At 41.5% G+C, this 10,685-nt stretch overlaps 1 pseudogene; it reads right to left on the bottom strand.

Moving 5' to 3' along the window:
- Positions 1-155: 155 nt before the first annotated feature.
- On the bottom strand, positions 156-967 carry LOC101139848 (transformer-2 protein homolog alpha-like; annotated as a pseudogene).
- Between the last annotated feature and the right edge of the window lie 9,718 nt (positions 968-10,685).

Here is a 10,685-nt window from a genome sequence, read left to right as displayed (position 1 = left end):
GGAGTATAATGTATATACTAAATAAACCAAAAATTTTTTTTTCTTAAAGACTAGGAAGAATCAGAAGCTTGGGGACATCCAGAATTAAAAAAAAAAAGGAGAGGAAAAAGAAAATAAAGAGGAAAAAAATGTCCTTCATTGCAACCATTTCATTATCAATAGTGTCTTGGGCTGCAGGAATGAGATCTTGATTGTGGTCTGTATCGACTATAATAAGGAGAAGGTGATCATCTTCTGTACTGGTAATCATAGTCTTCATATCTGTCATATCCACGATCATATCCTCTATCATAGTAAGAATCTCGACGTCTGTGACCACCTCCACTGCCACCTTTGCCACCACCTCCACCACCACCACTATGAGTTGTTCTGCCCATATAGATGCCTGGTGTAGGTGTGCGCATTCTCTTGGTAATAGAATAATCCACCCGAATTTCTTCTATCATCCAGCTCCTTTCTGTTTGCCCTTACCATAGCCTCCTTTGAGTCATCTATTCCCTCAAAATGCACAAAAGCAAATCCTTGAGATCGCCCAGTTTGCTGATTGTAAACCACATTGACACCATTCAAAGGTCCATATCAAGAACATACTTCACGAAGATCTCTGTCTGTTGTGTACAAACTAAGGCCAAACACTCTAAGGCAAGTGTTGGGATCTGGATTTGCCCTTCTGCCAGTGTGTCTTCTCTGGTTAGACATTGGAGAATGACTTCGGCTCCTTCACTGCTAGTATTCTGGTGTATATGAGCTACTTCGTCTCCTGTGAGAGTGGTATCTGGATCAAGAGTGGGATCTGGATCAAGTGTGTAACGTCGATGAGAATGCCTCCTTGACATTTTGATCTTGATCGAGAATGGGATTCAGAGTGTTTGGAAACCCTGGAAGGACTACGAGATCCTGACCATCTCTCCAATTTTACACAAGCAGGAGTTCCTGTTGGAGATTTTGACTGAGAGTGAAGACTCATTTACTTAGGACCCATTTATTCTTCCAGATTCTTTTAATTCTACTTCACTCTTGCTTTCTACTTCTCTTCATTCTTGAGTTTTTCACTTTTTGTACTTTGTGTATTCTTTCCCAATTCAAACAATTCAAAATAGCCTTACAAAAATTCAAGTGCTTCTATCCGACCAATCTTCTGTTCAGTTTTTTCCCCCATTCAATTTTAACTTTCTGATCCTTAATACTTTCCATTAGCCTTCTTTTATCTTGATTTATCTTCAACATTTTTGGAAAAAACTCTTCAGTTTCTTCATGAACATTAACTATGCCCTTGAAGTTGTTCTCCTCTACATCACTCATGTCTATGAGGTGCTCCCCAGAACTAAATATGAGACAAGTCTTGGCTCGAGGGCCAACGGCCTAATCAACCTGCTGACCAAACTGTGGGAGAGAGGAAAGAGTTGGCAACAATGGCCGCTTCACTCCACTTCCACTTGGTTGCAGGCTCCAGCAAAGTGGTGCTGACCTATTTTATTTTTATTTATTAATTTTCTTTTAGTTTGAGTCTGTTAGAGATGATTTAGTTTAGTATTCTAATATTCTAATTTGGTTAGATCTTTCGAATACTGATTCTTTGATCCAGCAGATTCAGCTGTCATACTTTTCTTTATATCCATCACATATTTCATTATTGTGCCATAAATGGCCACATCCAAATCACTAATAAAAATGTTAAACAGGACCAGGCACGGTGGCTCACATCTGTAATCCTAGGACTTCGGGAGGATCCCTTGAGCCCAGGAGTTTAAGACCAGCGTGGGCAACATAGTGAGACCTCATCTAAATTATTTAAAAAAAAATGTTAAATACGATAAGACCAAGAATCAAGCTCTAGGCCATGCAGTTGGCGATGTGCTTTCAGATGGATAGATATTTATGGTCAACACTATTCAGCCTGTTAAAAATTGACCATATTGAATATGATCCAAATTTCTACCTTTTTTTAAAGACAGGGTCTCACTGTTGCCCAGGCTGGAGCGTAGTGGCTCAGTCAGTGCTCACTGCAACCCCCGCCTCCTAAGCTCAAGCCATCTTCCCACCTTGGCCTCCCCAGTAGCTGGGACTATAGACGCGCGCCACCACACCTAGCTAATTTTGTTTGTTTGTTTGTTTGTTTTTGTAGAGACGGGTTTTCACCATGTTGCCCAGACTGAATTTCTACATTTATTGCTTAAAAGACAATGAGTATATATCTTTTTTGTTTGTTTGTTTTTTAAGATGGGGTCTCATCCTGTAGCCCAGGCTGGAGTGCAGTGGCATGATCTCGGCTCACTGCAACCTCTGCCTCCCAGGTTCAAGTGATTCTCCTGCCTCAGCTTCCTGAGTAGCTGGGATTACAGGCATGCACCACCACGTCCAGCTAATTTTTGTATTTTTAGTAGAGACGGGGTTTTAACACGTTGGCCAGGCTGGTCTTGAACTCCTCACCTCAAGTAATCCACCTGCCTCGGACTCCCAAAGTGTTGGGATTACAGGCATGAGCCACTGCGCCAAGCTGACAATGAGTATATATCTTTATACATCTATCTGTCTATCTATCTGTTTGCACCGAGCCAACAATGAGTATATATCTTTATACATCTGTCTGTCTGTCTGCGCCCAGCTGACAATGAGTATATATCTTTGTCTGTCTGTCCGTCCGTCCGTCCGTCCATCCGTCCATCCATCCATCCATCCTTTGCAGACATGCATTAGACCAAGGCTAACAAGGCATTGAGGCAGAAAAGGAAATGAAGCTATTTGGCTATAGATGATTGCTGCTTTCCTTTCTAAGTAAGCACTTGCTTTTGGCTTTTATCTGCCAGTAATCAGCTAGGTGATCTTGGAAAAGTGACTCAGCCTTTCAGGATTTGAGATTCTTAGCAGTAAAATAATATGATTGGGAAGTTTGTAGAGACAAAGCAGAATGGTGTCTGTCAGAAGCTGTGGGGAAGGGGAGATGGGGAATCAGTGTTTAATAGGTAGAGAGTTTCAGTTTGGGAAGATGAAAAATTTCTGAAGATGGTTGGAGGTAATGGTTGCACAACTGTGTGGACATATTTGTGCCACCAAATTGCACACTTTTAAAAATAGCTAAAATGGTAAATATGTGTATTTTACCGCAATAAAAAAAGAAATCCAGAAAATAAATTAAGAGTAGGCTGGTATTGAACAATAGTAACAATAATGGTAAGGGACCCCACTGCCTTTCTTGTTTTTAATTATATAAATATAATAAAAAACTCATATCAGACTTAGTGGTGAAATACTGAAAGAATTTTTTTTTTTTTTTATCCCCAAGGCAGAAGAATTTTTCTTAGTACAGAACAAAATGAAAAGTCTCCCATGTCGACCTCTTTCTACACAGACACGGCAACCATCTGATTTCTCAATCTTTTCCCCACCTTTCCCCCCTTTCTATTCCACAAAACCGCCATTGTCATCATGGCCCGTTCTCAATGAGCTGTTGGGTACACCTCCTAGACGGGGTGGTGGCCGGGCAGAGGGGCTCCTCACTTCCCAGTGGGGGCGGCCGGGCAGAGGCGCCCCTCACCTCCCGGACAGGGTGGCTGGCCGGGCGGGGGGCTGATCCCCCCACCTCCCTCCCGGACGGGGCGGCTGGTCCCCCCACCTCCCTCCCGGACGAGGTGGCTGCCGGGCGGAGACGCTCCTCACTTCCCAGACGGGGGTGGCTGCCAGGCAGAGGGTATCCTCACTTCTCAGACGGGGCGGCGGGGCAGAGACGCTCCTCACATCCCCGACGGGGCGGCGGGGCAGAGACGCTCCTCACATCCCCGACGGGGCGGCAGGGCAGAGGTGCTCCCCTCATCTCAGACGATGGGCGGCCGGGCAGAGACGCTCCTCACTTCCCAGATGTGATGGCGGCCGGGAAGAGGCGCTCCTCACTTCCTAGATGGGATGGTGGCCGGGCAGAGTCGCTCCTCACTTTCCAGACTGGGCAGCCAGGCAGAGGGGCTCCTCACATCCCAGACGATGGGCGGCCAGGCGGAGACGCTCCTCACTTCCCAGACGGGGTGGCGGCCAGGCAGAGGCTGCAATCTCGGCACTTTGGGGGGGCCAAGGCAGGCGGCTGGGAGGTGGTTGTAGCGAGCCGAGATCACGCCACTGCACTCCAGCATGGGCGCCATTGAGCACCGAGTTAACGAGACTCCGTCTGCAATCCCGGCACCTCGGGAGGCCGAGGCTGGCAGATCACTCGCGGTTAGGAGCTGGAGACCAGCCCGGCTGACACAGCGAAACCCCGTCTCCACCAAAAAAATACGAAAACCAGTCAGGCGTGGCAGCGCACGCCTGCGATCGCAGGCACTCGGCAGGCTGAGGCAGGAGAATCAGGCAGGGAGGTTGCAGTGAGCTGAGATGGCAGCAGTACCGTCCAGCTTCGGCTCGGCATCAGAGGGAGACCGTGGAAAGAGAGGGAGAGGGAGACCGTGGGGAGAGGGAGAGGGAGAAGAATTTTTATTAAAGTCAGAAACAAAAGAAAATGTCCACCTTCACCATTTTCAGAGGAACTATCAGTGTAATTAGACAAGAAAGAAAGAGATCATTAGAAAAAGGCAAGTGGTTTGGTGGAGGGGCCTCATTGAGATCTTTCAATATGAATTAGAGAAAAGGAAGGGGAAGGATAATGGGACCCCTGAACAGTCTGTGAGGGAGTTTTGTGTGTGTACATGCATGTGTGTGTATAGAAGGGAACAGAATAAATCAGTTGAGACCTGGGGGAAAATATGATTGAATTAGATGGCCCGCAGAATCACCACTGAGAATAGGTAAATGGGAGATAGAAGGCAAGTTTATGGGATGTATGTATCTGAACTTTTCTATATGCCGCTTCAATCAGAGCACTTTTCTGTGAACTCCTATTGGGATTCTGCTGTTAATAGAGGTTTTGCTGTTAAGAGTTTAGAACCATTGGCTTAGAACTCTGGATTCTTCTGACAGAAGAGTTTACTATTTCAGGTTCAATTCAATAATTAGTGATCAGCATAGTTCCTAGAACGTGGCAAAGTGATTGAAATTGTCAGAACAATCATTGAAGAGATGGGCATATAAATAATAACAGCAAATTTGTCTTCTAGACTGTGTCATCAATTATTGGAGGATTGGAAGCATATCTTGTATCCTACTTAACTTCTCTTCTTTGATCTCCTGCTATTTGTGCTCTGTTTTAATGCCCTCTGTTCTTTGAAGCAACAGTAGTTACATGGAAAAAGGGGTGAGTTTGCATACCGTCACACTTTGGTATGCAGTAGAAGTGCCTTCTTCATATTTCCATTTTGTCACACAGAATATTAAAAAGACTTTACTCAAGAGTTGAGATTTAACAAAGTTAATACTTTTTATTGCCTCATCAGTCAAGTGAAACTGACGTTTTAGAACAACTGAGAGTGCATGGCAGTGAAGAATAAGACTACCAGTATAGTTTGGTATTGCTGCCTTGATTATTGCTAAGGTGCAAGCAGTTCTACCCATCATTGCTATTGTGCTTTCACTGCAGTTGTCAACATGGTGAAAAGGGCATACATACTAAGATGTGGATTCCCGCAAGTCTGTGGACTACAATTTGAGAACCACTGGAGTAATCTGAACTCATCCTATTTTTAGTTTGAATGTTGCAACCTGCACTTTACCTCATAAAATTACCTAGCCTGTTTAAAAGTTTTTATAAATTCAACAACCTGGTTAGATAAACTCTATTGAGTGTTTAACTGACTTAATCATTTTAAAATGTTTTAATAATACAGGGCTTAATCTATATCCTTCATGATTTTTCATCTGAACACTTTATTGTTTGCTTATATATACTAATTCTACCCTGATGATTAAAAAAAAAAGTTTTAGGCTGGGTGCGGTAGCTTATGCCTGTAATCCCAGCGTGAGTAGGCCAAGGTAGGAGCATTGCTTGAGCCCAGGAGTTCGAGACCAGCCTAGACAACATCTTGTCCCATCTCTACAAAAAACAAAAAAGCGACACGCACCTGTAGTCCCAGCTGGAGGCTGAGGTGGGAGGATCACCCGAGCCTGGGGAGGTCAAGGCTGCAGTAGCTGTGATAATGCCACTGCACTCCAGCCTGGGTGACACCAGATCTTAAGAAGAAAAAAAAGTTTTAAGGCTTACATTTCATGCTTGTTTACTCCAAATAAATCTTTTTAAAAAATGTATCAATTGATCTTTATAAAAAATAATTCCCATTAGCAGAGTAAAGATTATGTATTGAATATGATTCCAATATAATTAAAAAACGTTTTGCAAAAGGAGTCATAAAAAGAAATGTCTGCTTCATTAAAGTTGCAGATTAATACAAACACATGGTATCAGTAAGAACTCTGCGATTGTCAGGATTGCTATAGTTTAGGCCTCTTGTTTCTAAGTCCTCAGGCAGCTGCAGTTGCTCTGTATATCACATTACATAGCTCACCTTCTGTTTCTCATTGAAGAAAAATGAGGCATAGGATGTGCAGTGATCTAATGTTAGGTACTTCCTTGACCCCATCAATCTTGGTGGATAAATAAGAAAAATACGTTTTAAGCTTTGAAGCATGATTTCAAGCACTTGATAGTGTTTCAGCAGTAGTCTTGGTAAGTGGACGAAGCCAGTGATTTGGCCTGCCTTGGATGGATAAATGAAATTGCAGGTTGCCATGAAGACCCATCTCACTCAACAGCACATGAGATACATATGAATCCTCGCCTTGGTAATGTTCTAGAGGTGAATATTAGCATAGATCTAAAAATAACCTACCCTTTTACCCTGATATATGATGCCACAGTCACTTGTGGAGTACAAAAACGTATACAAATCTTGCCACACTTTGGTTACAGGACACCCACTTCTCAGAAACACCTCATCAGAAAGCACATACAAATCATCAACTGTCATTGCTTTAATTTTGATGTGAAGCCAATCAAGAGTACAGTAATACTCTTGATTCTGCATATCCAAACAAAGTCACAGCAACAAGCAGATGAACTGAAGTTAACTTCAAGAGAGCCTTGATGATACCAGGTCCAAAGCAATGACCTCTCAGTATGCAGACAGCAGAATCACAGTTGATCTTTGGAACATTCAGATCCTGTGAGATGCTTGCAGCAAAAATCTTTGTTTCTGTAGCTTTTTGGAGAAAAGGCAAATAAATTTAGGATTAGTGAAATATTTTCAGCAGGCTGTTGAAAGGAGTTAGAAGTAAGTTGCATTATAGTATTATATGCATTTTGTCATTGTGTAGATCACAGAGTGGTTTCTATGTGAAATTTGGGGCTTCCTTAGGAGTTAGGAGGGACTTTCATTTAGTATATTCCTTATTTAAGAAAACTTATTAAAATATGTCATAAAGCAAATTTGAAAATAGAAACAAATTAAGTTTGTGTTACAGATTAGATTCCTCCTCCTCTTCCTCCTCTTCGTCTTCTTTTTTTTTTTTTTTTTTTTTTTGACAGAGTCTTGCTCTGTCATCCAGGCTGGAGTGCAATGGTGCGATCTCGGCTTACTGCAACCTCTGCTGCCCAGGTTCAAGCAGTTATCCTGTCTCAGCCTCCTGCATTGCTGGGGCCACAGGCGCACGCCACCACACCCGGCTAGATTGTGTATTTTCAATAGAGACGGGGTTTCACCGTATTGGTCAGGCTGGTCTCAAACTCCTGACCTCAGGTGATCTGCCTGCCAAAGTGCTAGGATTACAGGCGTGAGCCACTGTGCTTGGCCTTTTTTTTTTTTTTTTTTAAAGCAACAGGGTCTTGCTCTGTAGCCCAGGCTGGAGTGCGGTGGCTTGATTGTGGCTCACTGTGGCCTTGACCTCAGGCTCAAACAAGCCTCCCATCTCAGCCTCCCAAGTAGCTGGGACCACAGACACACACCACCATGCCTGGCTAATTTTTTACTATTTTGTAGAGACAAGGTCTTCCTATGTTGTCCAGGCTGGTTTTGAACTCCTGGGATCAAGCAATATTCCTGCCTCAGCCTCCCAGAGTACTAGGATTACAGGTATGAGCTACCACGCCTAGCCAGATTAGATTCTTTAAAAAGCAAATTCTAGATGAGGTATCAGGCTTCTTTTAATGTGTTGAAATTTTGTTGTATTGATTTTTGCTGGAAATAAGTGGCAGTTGGCCAACCCTAATCTGACCCCCCTGGAAACTCCTTTCCTGTCATCTGCTACTCTTTCCCTCCCTTAATCTGTGCTTTGTTCTTGCTGTCCCTCTGTTTTTAACTACCTTCCTCTGAATTCCCAGATTGCTGCCTGACATCCAGATCTTGATGTGACTCAGTGAGACTTTCTCTGGCTGCCTAATTTAAAATTGTAACCCCCTAGCCAAGTGCAGTGGCTCATGCCTATAATCCTAGCACTTTGGGAGGCAGAGGCGGGTAGATTGCTTGAGTCCAGGAGTTTGAGACCAGCATGGGCAACATGATAAAACCCAATCTCTACAAAAAATGCAAAAAAACTAGCCAGACATGGTGGTACACGCCTGTACTCCCAGCTTGGGAGGCTGAGATGTGAGGTTCACCTAAGCCCAGGAGGTCAAGGCTGCCATGAGCCATGATTGTGCCACTGCTCTCCAGCTTGGGTGACAGAGCGAGACACTGTCTGAATAAAATAAAATAAATTTATAACCCTCAAATTTTCCTCTTTATTTTTCATCTTAACACGTCATCTAGCATATCATATATTTTACATGTTTATCTTGTTTATCATTCATTTCCATCCATTAGAATGTAATCTCTGCGAGGGCTCAGGTTTTGCCTGTTTACTTGCTGTTTCATCTCCAGTGCTTATACTCAAATTCAACAACCTGGTTAGATAAAACTCCACTGAGTGTTTAACTGACTTAATTATTTTAAAATGTTATATTAATAGAGGGCTTAATCTGTACCTTTGATTGTTGAAGGAACACAGTAACCAGGTGCTCAAGTATTGGTTGAGTGAATATTTATATAAATGTGAATTATGTGGAGATTTTTATTGTAATTATGTTGTAATGAGATTTGACCCCAAAACTTGCTATTATGAAGTGTTTGTACCCTAACTCCTTGCTATCCTCTTATTTTCAACTTGGTCTAGGCCTTTAGTAAGCTAATACATTTGTTGAATGGATTTGTCAATCAGTAAGCCTCAATTTTTTCCTGCAGAAATACATTTTCGTTATGTGATGTAACCGTTACATACGTTGAAACAGCCAAGAATTCGTTTTGACCTTTTGCAGATTTTGCTTAAGATTTTGAAAAATTTTATTGCTCTTTTTTTAAAAATTCTTTCTATCTTCATTTAATATTCAGTTCAAAGCTTTTCATGAAGTCTTGTTAGATAATTCTAAGCTGTAATAATTGTTTCCTCTTAGTTTCTATAACATTAATTAATGAACATACTAATATTTGTAAATCCATTGCATCATTTATTCATTTGATGATACTTATTGACCCATTTACTCTAATTTGCTGGCATATAGTTTTTCATAGTAGCCACTCATGATCCTTTGAATTTCTGTGGTATGAGTAATAATGTCTCCTTTTTCATCTCTGATTTCGTTTGAGTCTTCTTTTTTTCTTAGTCTGGCTAAAGGTTTGTCAATTTTATTTATCTTTTCAAAGAAACTGACATTTGTTTCATTGATCTTTTGTATTGTTTTCATTTCAAATTCATTTCTTTCTTTTTTCCTTTTAATTTTCAAATTCATTTATTCTCTGATCTTTATTACTTCATTTCTTCTAATTTTGGGTTTGGTTTGCTCTTGCTTTTCTAGTTCTTTAAGATGCATCATTAGGTTATTTATTTGAAGGTTTTTCTTTTTTGATGTAGGCACTTAGAGCTATAAATTTCCTCTTAGTACTGCTTTTGCTGTATCCCATAGGTTTTGGCATGTTGTATTTCCATTATTATTTGTTTCAATAAAATGTTCAATTTCCTTACTGGCCATTCAGGAGTATATTGTTTAATTTCCATGTGTTTGTATAGTTTCCAAAATTCCTCATTATTGATTTGTAATTTTATTCCCTTGTGGTCAGAGAAGATGCCTGATATTATTTCCATGCTTTTGAACGTTTTAAGGCTTGTTTTGTGACCGAACATATGGTCTCTACTTGAGAATGATCCACATGCTGAAGATAAAAATGTATATTCTGCAGTTATTGGATGAAATGTCCTGTTAATATCTATTAGGTCCATGTGTTCTATAGTGCAGATTAAGTCCGATGGTTTTTTTTTTTTTTTAATTATACTTTAAGTTTTAGGGTACATGTACACAATGTGCAGGTTAGTTACGTATGTATACATGTGCCATGCTGGTGTGCTGCACCCATTAACTCGTCATTTAGCATTAGGTATATCTCCTAATGCTGTCCCTCCCCGCTCCCCCCACCCCACAACAGTCCCCAGAGTGTGATGTTCCCCTTCCTGTGTCCATGTGTTCTCATTGTTCAATTCCCATCTATGCATGAGAACATGCAGTGTTTGGTTTTGTCCTTGTGATAGTTTACTGAGAATGATGATTTCCAATTTCATCTATGTCCCCACAAAGGACGTGAACTCATCATTTTTTATGGCTGCATAGTATTCCATGGTGTATATGTGCCACATTTTCTTAATCCGCTATATCATTGTTGGACATTTGGGTTGGTTCCAAGCCTTTGCTATTGTGAATAGTGCCGCAATAAACATACGTGTGCATGTGTCTTTACAGCAGCATGATT

Source organism: Gorilla gorilla, chromosome 1 (genome assembly GCF_029281585.2).
Source record: "Gorilla gorilla gorilla isolate KB3781 chromosome 1, NHGRI_mGorGor1-v2.1_pri, whole genome shotgun sequence".
Taxonomy (NCBI): Eukaryota; Metazoa; Chordata; class Mammalia; order Primates; family Hominidae; genus Gorilla; species Gorilla gorilla.
The sequence above is the reverse complement of the archived record's forward strand: the minus strand, read 5'-3'. Positions and strand labels throughout refer to the sequence as shown.